The following is an 18,359-nucleotide window of genomic DNA, read 5'->3' on the forward strand; positions in this document are numbered from 1 at the left end:
AACCTTGATACTGCGAGCTGTATATACTATTGTGAGTTCGTTGTACCTAGTCTTGGTGATAAGAAATGAACTAGTTGTCCATTCACTTTGATGAGCTATTTCTCAAAATTTATGCTAATGTAAAATTATAGATTTTTGTGTTAGGAAATGTGGTACAATGGAAAGAGAACTGATTTGGGAGTTCAGAAGACTTTGGTCCTCTGACTGGGGTTCTCTACCAGGTAAGTTTAGTCAAATGATGTAATCTTTCATTTCCTCATCTGCAGATTAAGGAGGTTAGCTAGGATGATCTTAGAAGTCCACCCAGCTCAAAATTCTCTCATGCCAGTGTTGGTACAAATCACTTGGAGTAAAGGAGAGAGAGAGAGAGAGAGAGAGAGAGAGAGAGAGAGAGAGAGAGAGAGAGAGAGAGAGAGAGAGAGAAAAGATGCTTAATAACCTAAGTAAGAGGTATCAAACATGGAGCCCTCAACATTGTCAAGTGCTCTGGAATCAGATTAAAATGTAATTGGAAGATATTTACAAAATAAACAAAAATACAATAAAACATGGATAATATGAACATTGTAAAGACCCTCAGGGATTCTTATATATGGATTAATGACCCTGGTTCTATTAGCCTTTGACACCACTGACCTAGATTGATGGTGGTGTTAGGACTTTTCTTCAAGATGAAAAATACTTTGGCCTTATTTGGAGGATCAGAATTATTACAGACATATAATGGGTCCATGCATGGAAATGAATTAATGATATCAAAGTTGTTACACTGCAGATATGAGACAGGAATTCTTTCTTGTACCCTACTTATTTTGATTGATTCCTGTACAAAGTTGTGAAGTAATAGTTTGAACATTAGTGAGATATTACATATATGTATAGGCTTACTGTATTCATTGGCTCATAGATGTATGGCTGAAAGGTCAAAACCACATATCTGTGACAGTTTTTCAAAGTGTTTTTCCTTCTGTTGTTTTATTTCATTTTTACCACAACTGTGTTGTTGTATGTCATCCTCATTTGAAAGATAAAACCTGCTCATGGTGCCCCAGCTCATTAGTGGCCATAACAGAATTAAGGGTTTGGTCTCCTAACTCCAGCCCATGACTCTTTAACTTTCATTAGCATGACTAAAGGAGATTGATAGAATAGAGAATTACATTTTTTGTCAAATTACCTGAAGTATTGAAGGCTTGCGATTAACTTTGCAGACTGGAATTTTCTCTGTGTTACAAATAGAAGGATGAAGACTTTCTTGACAGTGAGGCCTGTCACCCTGGTGGCCTGAACTGATGGTTGTTCAACAGAAACCAGTACTTAGAAGCTGAACCAGGAGGGACCTTAGTGATCATCTAATCCATCCCCCTTCAGATATGGAATGGGTCCTAGGTCCCCCACTCCCCTTTCCAACACTGCCTCTTCTTAGGTCCATTCTTTGTTAGAAGTGAGGAAATAGCCATGCCTCAGTAATGTCACAAGGAGAGGGTAGCAGAGACATGGCTAATTATTAGAATGTATATATTTGTTTGGGGCATGCATATTTTTATGCATACATTTAAATAGATATACTCAGCATCCTCATCACAGTACATATTGAAGTCCATGACTTGGGGGTAAGAAAGTTGCCCAGATTCCCCATCTCATCCTCTTCATCAGACTCCTTCCTGCAGCTCACTCCAGTCCAGGAATAGTCAGTATCATTGTGACTTACCTTCTTACAAACCCTCTGTGAAACAACCTTGAAGGAGGTGGAGGTGAGAAGGAAGTGCATTCCAAGAAAGGGGAAGTATCTTGGGTCAGTCATTCAGCCCTTTCTATAAGTGTGTTAGGTACTGTGTGGGGTGCTGGGGAGATAACAATCCCTTCTCTCGAGGAGCTGACATTTGATTGTGGAGACATGTCCATGTATAAGTATATATAGAATAAATAGGTTGGGGGAAGGGGGGAACATAAAACACTAGCAGCCAGGATGAAGAAAAGTTTCCTGTAGATGATTCTGGAGCTGCATCCTTAAGAAAAAGAGGGATTCTTTCCAAGAGTTATAATTGAGGAAACTGTATTTCATCATGCCAGACTGCCATGGCAAAGGCCAGAGGTGAATGCTGTGTTCAGAGAGCTAGGCTGGACCCTAGCAGGCAGGAAGGGGAACAGTGTGTAGTAAGTCTGGAAAGGTAAGTTTAGACTGGGTGGTAAAGAGATTTAAATTCCAAGGAATTTCTATTTGATCCTAGAGGTGATGGGAGCACTTAGAATTTATTGAGTAGGGAAGTAACATTATCAGAACTGTGCTTTGGGAAAATCACTTTGGGAGTTCTGTGGTTTGGAGTCTGGAGAGCCTTGAGGCTTTGGAGACCATTAGGAGACTATTGTAATAGTCCTGGTGTGGGATGGTGAAGGCCTTGATTTAGGGTGGTGGCTATTTGAGTGGCAAGGAAGGGTCAAAAGAGGTAACTCCGTGCAAGAAAACTTGAGTGAATACTTATTGCCTACAGAAGAAAATCCTTCGACTGGCGTTTGAGTTCGTATAAAAACTGGCCCCAGTTTACCCTTACAACTGGTCTTAGGAGCCTCTGCTCCCTAATATGAACTTTCTGCTCTAGACAAGCTGATACTCACTGTCCCTACCCAGCCTCTCCTTCAGAGACAATTTGCCTTCTACCTCTTCTGTGAAGTCTTCTGCTCTGTTAACTGACATTCATCTCCTGAGAATACCAGTGGGGCCATGGGCCAATGGGGCATGCTTTGCTTTTACTGTTGTTTGATACTTACAGACTTCCTCCTATCCTTAGTTATCTTGATTGTGTAGAGGTGCCTTGTTTAAACAGATCGCTTCTTGAGACAAGAACTAAGTTCTATACTGTTTTCTGTCTCCTTATTTTCTCCTTCCTAGCCTTCCTAGGTGCTCAGTAAATATTTGGTTATTGATTAACTATTCAAAGGGCCTTTCTGTACAAAAGAAATAGAAAATGAGAAATCAGAAAAACTCAATGGATTGGTTGCCAGAAATAGTACGGAGTGCCCCCCAATACTTTCCATTCTGGTTCCTATTGCTCTATATATAGAGTTGGGCAATAGTACAGCACACTGCTTAGATCAGATAGTAGTATGCAAAAAGTCTAAAAGAAAATTTGTGGCCCAGTACAACTTTTCTACATCAATAAAGGTAAACAAAGGCAAAGAGAATGATAAACTGCAAATAGTTTGTTTCCCACCTGGCAGCTGTATATATGAGAACTGTTACGAGCCCCCATGGCTTCAAATTTGAGTGTAATTAATTGGACTCTTTCTAAAAAAAATGTATTTGAAATGTGATTTTTCTTTACTGTTAAAGCATCTTAGCAGTACTTACTTTAACTTTTTTATTGATCGTAGCTATTTCCAGAAATTGTTGGCTAGCAATTATTCTTTGAAGTGGATTGAACATCTCTTTGGATTGTTCTGTATGTGAAATGATGACGAAGTTTATCCATTCTCTGAGATCACTATACGCTAACCTTCTTGTAGTGCTAGGTTCCTGTTTTAGGAACTCTGTGCCATAGTCTCCAAATGCCCAGCAGTCTTCCAGTGTTCTACTGTGGACAGTTGGTGTAGGTGGTGGCGTTTACGAAGGAATGTATGGTGTCAGCAGAGGTGGAACCTCATCTGTTGGAGGTTTCCTCTTGCCAAGATGAATGATGGGCGTCTGATCACATACTACTGCCTTGGAGCCTAATACCCTTTTATACTAGTGAACTTACAACTCAGCTATGAGTTTTCTGGAACATTTACTAGTTTGATCTAAGATTTAGAAACCTCTTTAGTCCTCAGTGCCATCAGCAGTACGTAAGGACTAGGCTCTGGTTGCCATTGGATGGCACAAAATATAACAGAAGAAAAAACTTCATAGGATCATAATTGGAGGCCATGTGGTCCAAAACCTTTATTTTACACATGAGAATACTTAGGCCTAGGAATTTCCCCAAGGTTATGCTGGTAGTAAGCACCAGAGATGGGTCTGACTCCAGATTCAGTAAGAAGGACAGAGGGAAGAGTAAAGGGATGAGAATAAATCTGAATGGTATAATATAACTGATGGTCACTGATGCCACAAGTAGCCTGTCCCTATCCCCATTGGATAGTCACAAGCAATTAAACTTCCTTTGAATTTATTATAATAACCTAATGGAAAACATACATAAACATGCAGTACACGTTGTTTTACATGACTTATTGCTGTTAGCATACTGCTACAATGAAAAGAACCTTTGATTTTGACTAGGTCACATGCCCTCACTCCAGCTAGGCAATCTTACTATACCTCCCTTATCAACTCACTATCCTACTTCTCAGAGCAACTCTTCTAAATCTTTTTATCCCTCCTCAAACCTCGCTTGACTCTTCCCTCACCTCCAAACTCTTTCAGCTGAGAACCTTGCCCTGTATTTTACAGAAAAAATTGAGGCCATTCTCTGCGAACTCCCTCTCCCTCATTTCCTATCTGTTGTCTCCTTCACCCCATCTCCTATGATGAAGTGACCTTACTCCCTACCAAGGCTAAGCCCTGTATTTGTCCATGCTGTTCCGTTCCATCCTGCCTACTCTGTCATCCCCTTTCTTTCGCTTATTTTCAGTCTGTGCCTCTCTGTTATCCTGTATATCTTCCACTCTTTGTGGCTAAACTGGAAAAGCTCCTCTACAATCAGTACCTCTACTTTCTCTCCTCGTTTTCTTCTTAACCCCTCCCAGTCTGGCTTCCACTGAAGCTGCTCTCTCAGTTACTCATGATCCCTAACTGGCCAAATCCAGTGGTCTTTTCTCAGACCTCATTCTCCTTGACCTCTCTGCAACTTTTGACACTCCTCTTTTGATTCTCTCATCTTTCTGGGTTTTCAGAACACCACTTTCTCCTGATTCACTTTCTATCTTCTGACTGCCCTTTTTCTGTCTTCTTTGCTGGATCCTCCTCCAGATCAGGTCCTCTAACCATAGGTGAAGGGCAGTTAGGTGGTGAAGTGGATAGAATGCCAGGCCTGGAGTCAGGAAAACCCGAGTTCATATATGGTACCAGGTGCTTACAAGCTGTGTGACTCTGGGCAAGTCACTTAACCCTGTTTGCCTCAGTTTCTTCATCTGTCAAATGACCTGGAGAAGGAAATGGCAAACCACTCCAGTATCTTTGCCAAGAAAACTCCAAATGGGGTCATGAAGAGTCAGACATGACTGAAACAACTGAACAAGGAAAAAAATCGGTGTCCCTCAGGGTTCTGTCCTGGGTCCTCTTCTCGTCTCCCTCTATACTACTACTTCATTTGGTAATCTCATCAGCTCCCATGGATTTAATTGCCATCTCTGTATGGATGATTCTTAAATCTGCCTTTCCTACCCTAATCTTTCTGGTGACCTCCAGTCTTGCATCTTCAACTGTCTTTCAGACATCTCAAACTGGATGTCCAGCAGACATCTTATATTAAATATGTCTGAAACAGAATTTTATTGTTTTTCCCCCTGAACCCTCCCCACTCCTACCTTCCCTATTACTGTAGAGAGTAACACTATTCTAGGCCCATAGACTCAATCTAGGAGTCATTCTGGATTCCTCACTATTAACCCCTCATATCCAAGTTGTTGCTAAATTGTATCAGTTTTCCCTTTGCAACATCTCTTCAATATGCCTCTGTCTCTCCTCTGACACTGCTATCTCTCTGGTTCAGGCCCTCATCACCTTACACCTAGATTATTCCAAGAGCCTGCTGGTAGGGCTTGCCTGCCTCAAGTCTCTCCTCATTCCAATCCATCCTCCATTCAACCACTAAAATGCAGATCCGATCATGTTACCTCCCCCACTCAGTAAACACTAGTGGTGCTTTCTGTGTCCTCCAGGAGCTAATACGAAATGTTCTGTTTGGCATTCCAAACCCTTCATCACCTAGCCCCCTCCTACCTTCCAGTCTTCTTACACCTCACTCCTCAACATGTACTCTTTCATCCTACAACACTGGCCTTTTGACCATTCATGGACAAGACATTCCAGCCCCATGCTATTCCCCATGCCTGGAATGGCTCCTTTCTGTGCTCTGACTACTGACCTACCTGGCTTCCTTTCTATAGGAAGCCTTCCCCAACCTGTCTTAATTCCAGTGCCTTCCCTTTGTGAATTATTTCCTATTTTTCTTGTATGTAATTTGCTCTCTCTATATTTGTTTGCATGTCTCCTCCATTAGATTATAAGTTCCTTGAGGTCAGGAACTATGTTTTACCACTTTTTGTACCCCTAGCTCTTAACACAGTGATTGGCACATAGTAGGCACTTAATAAATGTTTATTGATTGATTGGTTTCAAGGAGCCTGAGTTTGAATGCTTTCTCATCTTCTTAACTGTGTGATAATGGCAGGAAAATCACTTCCCCTTAGGGCCTCAAGTATTCCAAACCTATAAAATGAGGGAATTGAAGTAGATAATAGCAAAGATCCCTTTCAGCTCTAAAACTCACTGAACTGCTGAATTATAAGTTATTGATAAAACAAGTATATACTTGAGTATAAAATTGGAAAGCAAGCTATCCTAGGATTAACTGTGCTCATCAGATTTGTAGATACTTCTCAGTTCTGCTTGAATGCTGATACTCTGGAACATAGGAATAATATTTTAGCTTGAAAAATTGGGGAAGATAGGTATACCAGAACTGATAGAATTTCATAGGAACCAAGTACGACATATTAGGAACAAAAAGCAAACGCAGATACGGAATTGATAGAAGTAGAACAAAAAACAAAAAGATCTGAGAGCCAGCCACAAACTAAAATCTGTTTTTGAGTCAACTCTGGTTATTATTTAAGTCCATCTTGATACAGCTTTTTGGACTACATTAGAAGTAATACAGGGCAGTGTGAGGCTGTGTCGGGTTTGGAATCAGGTAGACATGGGTTCATATCCCACCTCTGACACTGAATTACTTGTTGCAGATTGTGAGATTATAGTTTTTGAGCTAAAAGGGCCTTTAGAGGTGATCTGCTTTAACTTTCGTTTTATTGATGAAATCCGGAGAAGTTGTAAATTGCCAATGGTCACAGAGTAAGTGACAAAATCAAAATTACAACTCAGGTTCTCTGACTCCTGACCTAACACTGTGCCACATCACCTTTCCACTGGCTTAGGAAAACTCTTGATATTTTTTCACGCAGGAAAAGATATTGGTAGTGGCTAGATATGGCTACTCTACCTGTGTGCCTCTATGGCTGCTGTAGCTAGTACCCCTATTGAGAAGAGAGAGTACTTTCTCATTCGCATTTTACCACTCCTTTGTAGATGACTCTCAGATCTATGTTTTCATCCCCAGTATCCCTTCTAAAGTTAAAACAGTCATCTCCAGCTGCATGGATTCTGACTCAGGCCTTCTCCAACTTTACTATCGCACCAAACTCAGTATAGCCAAAACCGTGCTCATCTTTCACCTGAAACTTGGGCTGCTGCCTTCTGTCTTGTCTGTCTGTCTTTTTCACTGTGTCTCTGTGCTGCCACTATTTAGCCGTTTTTTTTTTTTCAAAAGCCATATGAGCTGCCAACCGTGTGTGTAGGACAGTGTGCCAGATTCCAGAAATACAAAGATAAAAATGAAACCGTTCTTGCTCCCAGGGAACTTCTGTTCTATTGGAGGTGACCCGACATGTATAACAGTAAGTAAACAGAAGGTAGTTGGAGGAGGAGGATTGTCAGGGAAGGTGGGGGCAGCTGAGCCGAGCCTTGACTGAAGATAAGGATACTGCAAAGCAAAGATGGGAGTTGTTGAGAATTTATTAAGGATCCACACTGTGCGCCAGGCACTGTGCTGGGTGTAAAAGTTTGTGAAGGAGAGTAATGAGAAATAAGGCTGAGAGTGGGTCAGAACCAGATTGTGGAGGGCCTTAAAAGTTCTTAGACTGAGAGGTTTCTGTTTTATCCTAAGTTCTTTGGAATAGGCAAGTGACGTGGCTAGAGCTTACCTTAGGGAGACTATTTCAGCAACTTCGTGGAAGGTCGACTGCAAAGGTGATTGAGTAGAAACAGGGAGACTAGTTAAGAAGCTCTTGGAATAGTCTGGGAGATGCAAGGCTGACCAGGGATGGTCATTGAGTGGAGAGAAGGGAGACATAGGCTGGACATGTTAAGGAGGTAGACTGGACTTCATTTCCCACCTTCTGAAATTTGCGGTTATCTTTGATGAGTGTCCCTCACCTCATCAGGAGACTTGAATAACATTTGGTTCTTCATGAGAGTGATTGTTTTTAAAATTCAGTATACAAGCATATTTCATAAAGATTTTGTGAAGGAGCAATTAGAAAACTTGACCAGCCCCTGCCTTCAAAGAGTTTGCATTCTAATGCCACCTTTTTAATCCGTTATAGTTTTGGAGATTTTTGGTTTTTAATGTTTTATTGATGGGTTTTTAAAATTTTTTGCTGTCACTCCCAATACCTCCATTGCCCCCAAGAACTCTTCCTTGTAACAACAAGGTATAACTAAGCAAAAAATACCCAAATAAATCCTAAAACCGACACGATGGCAGTGTCCCTATTTCTGCCAACCTTGTTTCACCCACCATAGTCTCCACACACATACACACACCCATTTCTCTTTTAAAAGACCTTCCTATAGGATGTGGTAGTGTTAAATCACATGGGCTCACTTTAAATATAATATCTTCGAGTATTAGCCTAGGTAGTAACTGCTGTAGTGTTCGAAACTCTTTGGGGAGCCTGTGAAATAACTGGTTTGAAGTGTTTTCAGTTTCTTTTCTGAGAAGGGGGGCGCCTTCCCATCAGGATCATTGTAATCATTTACTGAAAACACAGACTGTTGAACGAACTTGGCCAACATGTCTTAAGGGGGTTACACTTACTGACCTGTCTTTGGAATTTACATAGATAGCATTGGACTTGATACTGTGGTCCAGAAGAAGACCCCAAAGAAGTGGATAATCAAGAATTGGCAGTGCTGTTGGGTTAACCAGACATGAACAAATGATGGAGCTTGAAAATCCAAATGCAATCCTTATATATGATGATCTTGCACAATAACATAGGCCAGGATTAGGGGGAGGAGGAGCCACTGTATGATGGAGCCATGCACCCTTCTCATCATCTGCCCATGCTCCTCCGTACCAGGGGAACATGACATAGGCCTCGTAGCCCACAGACTTCACTGTAGAACTGTAAAGCTAGGTTGGGAACAAACAGGCAACATGACCAGGCGGCTTGGAGAGCTTAAGGCATTGAAATTGGAAGCCAGAGGCAGTTCAGTGATTGCCATCCTGAAAAAAGATGTGCCTAAGGAAAGTCCCAGGCACGCAGGAAAGTAGAATTAGTGGTGATGAGAAGCCGGAAACAAGGCCAGTATGGACTTCTTCATGGGATCCTAGAAAGCCAAATGATACGTGCTTCTGTGAGAAAATAGAAGGGGCACGGAGGTTTCCTCACTGGCTCTGGCTCTAGTGTGATGCTGCCCCCTGAGGGCTAATCTTTTCTGAGCCTTTTCCGTGATTAGGCATTACAGAAATCAGCAGATTCCGTTTCAAATAATGTCATGTCTGCATATAGCAGGTACTTAGTGAATAATTGTTGCTTGATGTTGTCTGATTTAAGGTCAGTTGTCTGTAGTTCATAAAAAACTACTATGAGTAACGAAGGAATTTAAGGTATAGAATATCTTCAGCTAAGGAATATTAATTTGTTTGGTTTTTGCTTTTTAAATCTTTTATTGATTACTCTTTCCTTTTTAAAAAAAATACGCTTTTGGAAATTCCCCATGATTCTTCCTTCCCAATGGAACCCTCCCTTTTAAAAGTAAGTACAGTCAAGCAAGATGAATCTCCACATTGGTCACATCTAAAAATGTCTGCTTTATTCTGAACCTGTTGATCTGCCAAGAAGTGTGAAGTCATTAGTGTTTCATTCCACATTTTTGTGGTCATGGTAGAAATTATTCTCCTAGTTCTGCTTACTTTTGCAATGTGTGGGTTCAAACAAATCTTTATAAATTTCTCTCATTCAGGTTCTTATCTATCTTAAGTGTAACCTGGCTTTACTGAGGCTGCCTTTCATCTGCCTTTAATATCCGAGGTTGAGTTTCCTTCCCTTTTAGCTTCTCATTTGATTTCCTATAGGGAGATTACTTTCCTTCTTCCGTGGACTCTAGATCTACCACTTGGCTTTCTGTTTGAAATTGTCTTAACAAACTGCTGCTTCCCTCCACACAGCCTGATTTTGGTTCTCATGAAATTCAGACTTAGGAACTTTTCTTCTAACCTAGTATGCTTTGATCTTTTGAAGGATAGGTGCTTTCAGTGTGAGTATTGACCAGCACACCGCCCCCGCCCCCCCCCAGCAATTGCAGATGGCACTCCTCCTTGCCTTCTCTTCCTGTGCCATTTCTGGCAGAGCTGTTCTGGTGCTCTCTCTCCCTGGAATCCCATCTCTGAATCCACTATGCTTTAACCTGCCTTTTTTTCCTTTTCAGCCACCAGAAGTTCTTGCCTCTCTGTTCCCTCTCCTACCTGTTCCTGCTCTCTCCTTGTCCCGCTTTTATTGTGTTTCCCCCCCCTTTTCATGGTTGGGACAGTGTTTTGCTTTTTGTCCCTGCTGCTTAGCACAATGCCTGGCACACCGTATGGGATTAATAAAGGTTTGTTGGCATTGTCTCTATTTCTCTGCCTTATACTTAATATACCTTTTCAAAAGGTGTTGACTCTGGAAGACATCTGGCAATCAAACCCCCTTTTCAGAAGTTCCTTCCCAACAACATGATAGCACATATATTTTCATAGTACCTAATTATAGTACCATTAAACTATCTCAGTGATTCACAGTGAAAAAAAGACCCATCTTTTCAATATAAATGTCTCTCTTATGATGCTGTATGGTTACAAATCTTAGAACACCAGGCTCCAAGGAACCAACATTGTAGATTATCCACAGGACAATGATAAGCTACTTAATGGAAAAAAAGTAGATTGCTACATATTTCCTGGGTGGCACCTATATACTGCAAGTGACGTAGAACCTATCTCAGGAAAAAAAAATGTATGATAGAAGAGGAGGTGGGGTGGTCACATGATGAAAATGAGAGATAGTCTGTGGTGAGTATGTCTGAGTGCTTCTCTAGTGCCTAAGAAATCAGTCAGGGAGCATTTATTAAGTTCCCATGATACGCCAGGCACTTAGCTAGCCACTGAAGATACAAAGCCAAAAGTAAGACAAGACCAAGGGGAAGAATCCTTGAGTTAATCCTTTGTGGAGAAACTATTGGAGAACATTAACAAGAAGAGCAAAGAGTTAAGAAGGTCTTGTGATCTCCCCAATGGAGATCACATCCATGAAATACTCACATCCATGAAATCACAGATCCATTTAAGTAAATAAGATAGCTTTTATATTTTAATAGAAAACACATCATCTCTTCAGTAGGATTATCTCCAAGAAAGAGAAATATTGTCGTGTTATTAACAGTAATAGACTTTTTGTGGTACTTTAAGGCTTTCAAAGCAGTTTACATACACAATCTTATTTGAGCCTCACAACCACCTGTATTGGCAGTCAAAATGGACTCTTAGCATGTAAGTCAACCAAATGCCCTTGAAGAGTTTGGCCTTTATTTCCTTGATTAAATTAGGAGTCCTTGATGACCTCCTTGCCTCAAGGGAAAGCCTAGTTTACATGGTTTGAGTGACATGTTTGTGACATCAGAGGCTTTTAGACCACGTGGGTTTAAGTCACATTTTTGTGACGATTTTAGTCACGTGGGTGAGTCGCATGTGTGACTCACCCTTGACCCTGAGAAAGATATGAAACCAGAGGTTGGCTTTCTCTTTTTCCGGAGCTCTGACCCATAGCAGTGGTGACGCGCGTGACTCTGGACCAGCCGTTGTTATGAGCTCCCTGGCTGAACCTAGATGTTGGTAACTATGAATTGTATTTGGTCTGTCTGTCGATGTTTGTAATTTGTTTGTATTTGCTCTGAAGTTCAAGGTGCTGGCTTTTCCCCCTGAACTAAGTGAATGATATTTGTATGCTGGATTAAAGTAAGATTGTCAACCCCTTAACATTGCATTCCTTGGTAAAGCAGATCGAAAGAACCTGGGCTTGCAGCGTTCTGTGAGCTGGTTGTTGTTGGTTTTTCACCCCCACAGCAGCTGCTAGCCGGATTGTTGAAACACCACCATATGAGGTAGGGATCATTATTCCTATTTACAGGTAAGGAAACCTGAGCTCAGAAGGGATAAGTGACTTTTCCATGGTTACTCCAGAAAAAAGTGGAAGAGGTAAAATTTGAACCCAAGTTTTTTTGACTCCAAATCCAGCAGTGACTTCATTATACTAGGAAGAAAATTCCCAGGACAATATCTGGGGCCGAGAGAGAGAGAGAGAGAGAGGATTGTGTGTGTCTCTATGTGTCAGCAGTGTAGAGTGGATGGCAAAAACTTAGAGAGAAGGCACTGAGGTCAAGGAGGCCCCATAAAGGCTTCTTTCAGATAGTGGGACCTTAGGTGAGACTTGAAGGAAGCCTGGAGGGAGAAAGGTCCAGGCATGGGGAACAGTCAGTGAAAGTGCTTGGAGTTACGAGATTGAGTATCTTGTTCAAGAAATAGCAAGGATGTCAGTGTCGCTTGATCACAGAGTAGGGAGGAGACAAAGGTGTAAGAAGACTGGAAAGGAAGGGAAATTACAAAGGACTTTAAAAGCCAAACAAAAATTTCTTTTTGGTTCTGGAAGTAATAGGGAGCCAATGGGATCTACTGGTTAGAAGGGTGGCATGATCAGCCCTGCATCCAGGTAAGATCAGTCAGATGGCTTCTCTTCTTCGGAGCCAAACTCCTAGAAAATATTGTCTGCCCTCATCTCCACTTCCTGTACTCTCAATTTCCAACACCTTTAACTTGGCTTCTCCCCTCATTATTAAACTGACATTGCTTTCTCCAAGATGATCGGTGATCTGTTAATTGCCTGTTCCATGGCCCCTTCTTAGTCCTCTTCTGTCTTGACTTCTCCCTAGCCCTTGACACTGTTAGCTGCCCTCTCTCTCTCCTAGATAACATCTCTTGGCCATTCCCTCTTTCTAACTGATTCACAATCCCTCTGTCTATGGACATATTGCAGGTCTCTGCCCTGGGCCCTTAATTCTCTCTGCTTTGTCTCTTTATGTGTGTGTTGGTAAGCAAAATGGGCTCTTAGCACTTAGTTCAACCAAGTGCCCTTGAAGAGTTTGGCTTTTGTTTCCTTTGAGTAATTCAGTGTATTTCGTTGAGTCTTACTATTTGCTAAGCCCCAGGCCCAAACTCCTATTAGGTGTAAAATCTATGTGGGTGTGGATTGGTAACTGGGGTGGGGCCCAAGGTGGGGCTAACTGAGGGGAGGTCCTCACTCCAGAGCCAATCATAGGAGCCTATGTTCTGGTCATTCAGATGACGTTTGATGATGTCTGAAATGCTTTAAGAAGAGAAGACAGAGCCATTTGTGCCGGGCTCTCACATGCGGTGGCGATGATGCAGAGACTCTGGGCAGCTGTAGTTAAGGAGCCCTCCAACTTGTAACCTGGATGCTGAGACTTTGTTAAACTCTGGTAACTATGTATTGGGATTTGAATCAGACAAGGTCTGTCTGTCGATGTTTGTACTTCGTTTGTATTTTGCTCTGAAGTTCATGGTGATGGTTTTTTCCCTTGAACTAAGTGAATGATATTTGTATGCTGAATTAAAATAAGCTTGTCAACCCCTTAATGTTGCTTTCCTTACTAAAGCAGATCAAAAGAACCTATGCTTTTGCAGCATGCTGGTAGCAAGCATTCTTGTTGTTGGGCTTGTGTTGGTCTTTCACCCCCACAACAGCTGCTAGCCAGATTGTTGAAACAGTGCGTGTCCAGCCATGGTCTTTTGAGCTACAGTTCCACATCATTAATTGCCTACCGAATATCAAAAGATATGTAGGCATCTCAAATTCAACTTGTGCAAAAGCCAGCTTCTTATTTACAGCTCTTCTCCCCTGGGCCTCCCGAAGCTCATTGTTGGGATGACCTCATCCTGTAAGATCACATCAGTCTTGGTACTCCACCTCCTCATTACCATCTGCCTCTCTGATTGTATGGTGAGTCCATGAACTCCAAACCTCCATTTAAGAGAGTTCTGCTCAGACATCTCCTCATTCTTCACCTGGTGTACTTCTTTGGGACTTCTCTGCCTTACTCCTTGGCTATGACCCCCAGTGGGGGGGTACCTTCCCTGCCCCTTTTCAGCTTCCTTTTGTATTTTGTCTTGTCCCATTAGATTGTAAGCTCCTTGGGGGCAATGACTGTCCTTTTGTTCTCATGTTTGTATCCCCAGCACTTAGCACAGTGCCTCGTGTGTTTTCGGTGCTTAATAAATGTTTTTGACCATCTGGCTCCTCCACCCCCTCCCCCAAACAAAATAAAACTACTTCCTTGTCATCTATTTCTGTTGAGTCTGCCACCACCTTTGCAGCTACCCACAGGTTTGGAGTCATGCCCTGCTTTCCCTTCACTTGCCCCTCATATCCACCTCTCCAGCCCATCTGTCCACGTAAGCAGCTACCACCCTAGTTCAGGCTCTCACCTTTCACCTTCTCTAACATACTCTCCACACAGCTGCCACAATGGTGTTTCTAAAGCACAGCACTGGCCATGTAGCTCCCACAGGCCTCTGGATAAAATACAAATTCCTATAGTTGTTATTTAGAGCCCTTTGCGGGCTTCCTGCACTTAACTCCGCTTCACACACTCTCCATTCTCGCCAGGCAGGCCTAACTGTGATTCTACCTACAGTATGTTCTCACATCGTTGGGCCTTTTTGCCCTCATGTACTTCTTCCTGTGTTCTGCTTCTTAGGATCCAGAGCTTCCTCAGGCCCATGTCTTATAGGGAGCTATCCTTATTCTTCTATCTCCTAGCGCACTGCCCATGGAAATTACTTTGTCTTTTCTCTGTTAGACTTCCTGCTCTTATATATTCATGTTGCTTCTTCCCGGTACAGTGTTGTCTTCTCAAGAAAAGGGGCGGTTCGGATTTTTTTTTCTCTATACCCACAGCCTCAAACAGCTCCTGGCACATAAGAATTAGTTGTTGAATTGAATTCGGATGAGGACTGAATAATTATTCGTTAATCATGATGTTTAGGGCGATGTTCAGTTACAGTGTGAACTGAGTCGCTTCTAGCTTGGATGATCTGTGGTTCTCTCGTTTAGACCAAGCCCCTTATCTTATATAGTATGCGAGTAAACTAAAGCCTAGGCAGGCCCAGGATTTGGGAAAATGAGTGTTTCAGCACTCCGGCTAGCAGCTTCTGTGGGGGTGTAAGATCCACCCACAGCCAGCACCCAGAAGGGTGCCAACAGCACAGGTTCTTTTGATCTGCTTAACTAAGGAAAGCAAGGTGAAGGGGTTGACAGGCTTACTTTAATTCAGCATACAAATATCATTCACTTAGTTCAGAGGAAAAATCCAGCATCCTGAACTTCGGAACAAAATACAAACAAATTACAAACATCAACAGACAGACCTTGTCTGATTCAAACCCCAATACGTAGTTACCAGAGTTCAGCAAAGTCTCAGCATCCAGGTTACAAGCTGGAGGGCTCCTTAACTACAGCTGCCCAGAGTCTCCGCATCATCACCACTGCATGTGAGAGCCCTGCACAAATGGCTCTGTCCTCCCTTCTTATAGAGGTTCAGACGTCATCAAACGTCGGCTGAATGACCAGAGCTTAGGCTCTGGTGATTGGTTCTTGAGTTGGCCCCTCCCCTTAGGACCCTGGGAGTTTCACATCCACATAGATTAGGTTAACACCTAATAGGGCATGGCTCTGGAGTTAGCACCTCCCCTTAGCCAGCCCCACCTTGGGCCCCACCCCAGTCACCAATCCACACCCACATAGGTTCCACACCTAATAGGGGTTTGGGCCTGGGGCTTGGTACCTAGTAAGGATTACTCAAAGAAAACAAAGGCCATTCTGCTTACCAACACAGTGAGGTTCAGTACTCCTCCTGATACTCTCACTTCCAAGTACAGTAGGGCATAAGAATGCCTAAGCTTATGTGAAAAGACTTTTTTAGTTTTTAGTGGCCTGAAAAGTCAAGGTAAGAGGGCAGGCAGAAAAATCAATGCAGTCTTGGGTGCAGTAACCATAGAGTAGCCAGAATGAGAATCTGCTGGGCCCTGCCCTCGTTTCAACACACATGCAGTATATTTATTGTTCAGGTTGGACCAGTGCAGGACCAGAAAACCACCTCATCGAAGCTTAGCTTAGCGTGTAGAAGAGAAGGTAGAGAAGGAAAGTGACACAGGGGATCTGAATGCAGGTGTTTGGAGGGTTGTCATGTGGGAGCAGCCTTGCACTCAGGGAGCAGGTTTTCGAAGAAATGGGTAGAGTTCAGCTGAATATAAGAAAAAACTTCCCATCAATTAGAACTGGGCAAAAAACCAAGAAGTGCCATCTCTGGAGATGGTTGAGACCTAAGTGACCACTGGCTGGGGAATCCTGCTTAAGCAGGGGATAGACTTGATGAAGTGACCTCATACATACCTAAAGCAAGTCCTAGCTTGAGCACGATCATTATGACTAAGTATGAAAAAATATTTGCTGATTTTGGAAGACTAGGCATTTGGAAGGGTAAAATTCTAACCATCTGGGGAAATTGAACCCATGTTATGCTTTGGAAAATGCTGAGAATGGTAATATAATGGGGTTTCCATTCAAACAAGGGAAACTGATTAAATTTGACAGCAGAAGTAGAAATAGGACCCTGATGGAATGAATTTATAATTTCTCTAAACTGATGAAGACATTGGGTTTATAAACTCTGCGGTTGCGGTTTCATTATTTCCTTCAAACCCCCCTCTCCCCCCCATGCGTCCAGGTGCTGAGTCCTATTGATAATGCCTTTCCAACTTGTCCGTTGGGGATAGTAACTCTGTGGTCCCGAGAAGGGATTCTGATTCAAGGAGCCATTTAATTAAACTTCTTCAGCTTTGGGGGAGTCACTCACTTCTTTGAGTCTCAAGTTGTCTCATTTGTAAAACAAACGGATTGTCCAGATGACCTTTAAGTTCTGAATCTCACAGTTTTTTTTTCTACTCCCTAGGCCACCTCCATAGCTCAGGCCCTCATGGCCTTCACTGCAATACTTTGTTGATCAGGGTCTCTTTTTGCTGGGCCTTCCCTTATCCAGCTGCCCCCCACACAGCTGCCAGGCTCATAGGTCTGAGGAGGTCACTGTCTCACACATGCTGCCTCTAGGATAAAATACAAATGCTGAGTGGTGGCGTTTAAGACCTTCCACAGTCTGGCTCTAATGTACATTGGCAGGATTATTTCTGACTTGTGAAGTGTTGTCAAACTAGGCTGGCTGTTAGCTCTGTCTTCAGTCTGCACATTTGTGCAAACAGTCATCCTTCCTGACTCAGGTCAGATTCTGCCTGCTCTGACATACCTGTCTTTGTGTGGGTTGTACTCACCCAGGAGAATGGATGGAGAGTCACTTAACTTCTGTTTGCCTCAGTTTCCCATCTGAAAAATGGGTAAAACAGTGCCGCTTTCCAGGGTTGTTCTGAGGACCAAATGAGATAAGAATTGTAAAGCACTTTGAACTACATGAGTGTTAGCTGTTGTTAGCTGTGGGTCAGTCAGCATAGGCACCTCCCATTGAACAGATGCTTAAGTAATGATAATTGAATTGAGTGTTTCGGCTTCAGAAAAGCTGTTAGTTTAATTCAAACAACATTATATTTTGTGTTTATTGTATGTAGAGCAGAGTTCCTACTCAGACTGACTGGGTGTGGTATATGCCTCAACTGTACAGAAATAAAGGTGTTTAAAAGATGTCCAAGCCGAGTGTTGGGGGTCGGGGGAGGGCGGGGTTGGGAGGGGAGTCTAGCACGAAAGCAGGTTGGAAGGCTTTGGGGTTGCACTTTAAAGACTGGGTCAGAGTTAAACAGTTGGAAAAGTGATTTGTCCAAATGCCCCAAGCCTCGCAGTTACTGTGTATATGGCTTGTTGTTTGGGATTTGTATGTTCGGTTTTATAAACAACATTACAAGAATATCTGGAATATAACCATAGGACTCAAAAAATCATTTTCTGTTTAGTATCAAGTGTGGGCTATTTTGAGTCTGACATTTTTTCTTGTAGTATTGGCTTCCTGTGTTTTCTTGTATTAGGATTTAATTTTGGCCAAATAAAAATTTTCTTATCGCTAATTTCTTAATTGAAGGTATCTTGGGCATGAAAAGAGTGCAGAAAGTGATAGGAAATTGAGTGAGCCTAAAAGGAAGGGAGCCTTAGAATTAATCAGAGATGAGCTGGAGAGGAGAGCCTGTCTCAGGAGAGACCTAGTTTTGATT

At 42.4% G+C, this 18,359-nt stretch overlaps 1 protein-coding gene and 1 non-coding gene across 2 annotated transcripts in view; both read left to right on the forward strand.

The window, feature by feature from the left end:
• KCMF1 (potassium channel modulatory factor 1) overlaps positions 1-18,359 on the forward strand; it is a 116,293-nt gene that overhangs the window by 37,893 nt on the left and 60,041 nt on the right. The window lies entirely within an intron of this gene.
• On the forward strand, positions 3,445-3,690 carry LOC118845194. The gene has a single exon (XR_005010059.1). It is a non-coding gene; the product is annotated as a small nucleolar RNA SNORD17 (small nucleolar RNA).

This window comes from Trichosurus vulpecula, chromosome 3 (genome assembly GCF_011100635.1).
Source record: "Trichosurus vulpecula isolate mTriVul1 chromosome 3, mTriVul1.pri, whole genome shotgun sequence".
Taxonomy (NCBI): Eukaryota; Metazoa; Chordata; class Mammalia; order Diprotodontia; family Phalangeridae; genus Trichosurus; species Trichosurus vulpecula.